The sequence below is a fragment of the Vespa velutina genome, chromosome 2, assembly GCF_912470025.1.
Source record: "Vespa velutina chromosome 2, iVesVel2.1, whole genome shotgun sequence".
Taxonomy (NCBI): Eukaryota; Metazoa; Arthropoda; class Insecta; order Hymenoptera; family Vespidae; genus Vespa; species Vespa velutina.
The window spans coordinates 8,829,097-8,832,035 of NC_062189.1; the positions used below are offsets into that span (position 1 = coordinate 8,829,097).

A 2,939-nucleotide genomic window follows, 5' to 3' on the forward strand; every position below is an offset into this window, starting at 1 on the left:
AGCCAAAATAAATTATTCTTTCTTGTTTGATATTTTGGCATCATTGAAATAAAATAATTAAATTTAGAAGGCTAATAATTGAAACAGATAAGACTTTATAAAATACATTTATTTATTTGATCCAATCGATGTAAAAGTTATAAAATTCTATCTAATCTAATTGCAATAATATGATAAGAAAATATACAGTATGATAATATATTACATGTAGATATTTAATACTCACAGAAATCTTAATTTTTTTCTAATATTGAATATGACCATTAACGAATTTGTATTAATGACTTATACGCGATAATAGATACTTATTTAAGTCATGATCGATATTTTATTGAAATAGCGAATAACAATTTAAATGTAGATTTGCGAAAGTTGCGATAAGAAATGACATATGTAGGTAGTAATGTAGTATGAATGCTATCGATAAAAAGAGTATAACCGAAAGTGTAAGAGAACGGTTTAACAAATGCCAAGACACGTTTTATTTAACATCTCGTGTAAGCAGTAGACAAAAGGCGATACTAGAATCTAGTAGGATTGATTTCAACGTTTGCGTTATTATATTATTACATAATGGTCTAATCGCACGCAAAGAACCCACATAACTAATAGAGCATGAAAATATGCCTATCGGAATATGACTGACAAGTAAAGAAGTCACAGAAATGTTTATTAAACCCGCATCGTGTCTATCGATAGAGTGCCATTTGCGAAATGAATTTGATGAGCTCGTTCTTGTAAAACAACGTATGTAACGGTTGTCCGAGAATATTTGACAAGTACATTCATCGAGTTGGATCTATTATTGAAAAAATAGATTTGTGTAAAATGTTCGGAAAAATAAGACGGGTACCTGCATATGTGATATCGATTTGAACGGACATCTTTGCTAATATTTGCCAAAGATGAAGAAGAAAGACAGAAAGTTACCTAAGCGATCGTAATAGAAAATTACTAGCTGTAGTCTACTTACGAAATAACCGTTCCACCTTTCTGTTCGTAATTGCTTATTGTATTATAAGGAGCAGTAGCCTGACGATCGTTATATTGGTTGAAACTTATTACGGATGATGAAGAAAACAGTCAGAACCTATTCGGAAATTAATAATTTCATAAGAATTTACATCGAACATGCTTTTTCACACCGAGAAAATAGCGTTATCGTATGTACCTAAGCAAAAACGAATTGAACGCGAAGACAAAAATTTCATCGACGTGTTCCAGACTCGCTCGTTTCGCAAGTAACACCCACTTTGTAAGATACATCGCGGTCGATCGTTCAAATAAAAAAAAAATAAAAAAAAAATAAAAAAAAAAAAAAATAAAAAAAAAATAAAAAAAAAAAAAATAAATAAATAAATACAAAGAAAAAAGTATCGGCAGAGTGTTGAAATAAAGTTGGCGAACCTATTCCAAGACTGCCGCAGTCGACAGCTACTTCGAAAGCCTATCTCGAAACGTTGATAGTTCTTACCTCGGTTCTGACAGGTGTCGGGCAGATTGCCAGCTTCCGAACAATTCGCACGGAGTACTTTCGAGCGCAACGAAAGTCGCCGGAGCAAACTTTGCTCCGTTCTCCCATTCCTGTAGCTCACGATGTTGACTCGAATGAACGATAGGATAAGAAAGACCAGCATGAAACAGAGCGTCATGTAATATGCATGCATTTTTTTGTGATAATACGTATATGTGTGCGTTTTACGTACGATAAATTTTATTATTCCTAAAGTTATTCTACGAGTCTCTTCTACTCAATGGAATTCGAAAGGAGGAAATTAAAAATGTAGACGTAAATGGGAGGGAAACTTCGTTGAGAATATTTCGACGAAAATAATGAAAGAGAAATATATGAAAACGCACGATAATTATACATAAGAGATGTTAATTAAAAAAAAAGCTTATTCGATTGGAAAACTCATTCGCGAGATAATTGGAAAACTCTGGAATATGCATTAAAGGAAAGAAAGAAAAATAGAGAAAGAAAAAGATGGAAGGAAGAATGAAAGGAAGAATGGAAGGAAAAAGGGTACAAATTTTCATTTCGAAAGGTATATACGAGAACGTTAAAATATGAGCCGATCTATGGACGGTTTCATGATCGGATTATTCGTAGGATAGTGATACTTCTTCATAAAGTCGTCTTCTATGCCGTTTTATAAGTAGTGTATGAAAGAAGTAACGAAATTGGATTGAGCACGGATCAGAACTCAATTGAAGCGAAAGTGCACGTATGTAGCCGGTTTACCATCGTCGTGCAACATCGATCCGAATCGACTAACGTCGAGACGACGGTTTCTTCGGTTACCAATAGGTGCCACCTGCCGCATGTGACTTACGGACAGTTCTTCGGTTCGAATACCGATTGTGTCGAATCGTAAATGTTCTGCAAGCTATTCCTACTTTCTTCATATTCCAATAAAATCAATCTCGATTCAATTTCAGATTTGTTTTTTAAGGGATCGGCTTCTTGAAACATAAACTCTCCTCTTTTTATAATCTATCATGGTAGAAATCTAAAACGACATCCATATAAATATATGATATTGCGAGATATAATAGGTTTATCACAGGGTTCTATTCAGAGTGAAACTTTCCCGATTAATTTTAATCCCTCAATTATGATCGTCATTTCAGACTTTAGCGGTGACGTTAGCCGGAAGACCAACAGACGTCTACCATGTCAGGTCGACGACACGAAATCACGTTAGCGAACGAAACGACGAAGCCCGTCAGTTCGCTTCGGAGTTGGAAAGGTGATTGTGGAGTCGATGGTTTTAAGCCCTTGACGCGATTACGTTCGTTTTAGGAAAAGCATTATGCGGTTCACGATTTACCTTGTTGTTTTCATCATCTAGGAGGTATTTTATTGATGCAAGCGAAGCCTTCAAATTTCAACATTCAAAATAGCTCGATATAATGATAATTATGTGACAATTATA

The 2,939-nt window shown here is 34.5% G+C and overlaps 1 long non-coding RNA gene across 1 annotated transcript; it reads right to left on the reverse strand.

The window, feature by feature from the left end:
• Positions 1-677: 677 nt before the first annotated feature.
• Positions 678-1,614, reverse strand: LOC124957770. The gene is made up of 3 exons (XR_007103730.1): positions 1,475-1,614; positions 974-1,090; positions 678-799 (listed from the first exon to the last, which is right to left on the reverse strand). It is a non-coding gene; the product is annotated as an uncharacterized LOC124957770 (long non-coding RNA).
• Between the last annotated feature and the right edge of the window lie 1,325 nt (positions 1,615-2,939).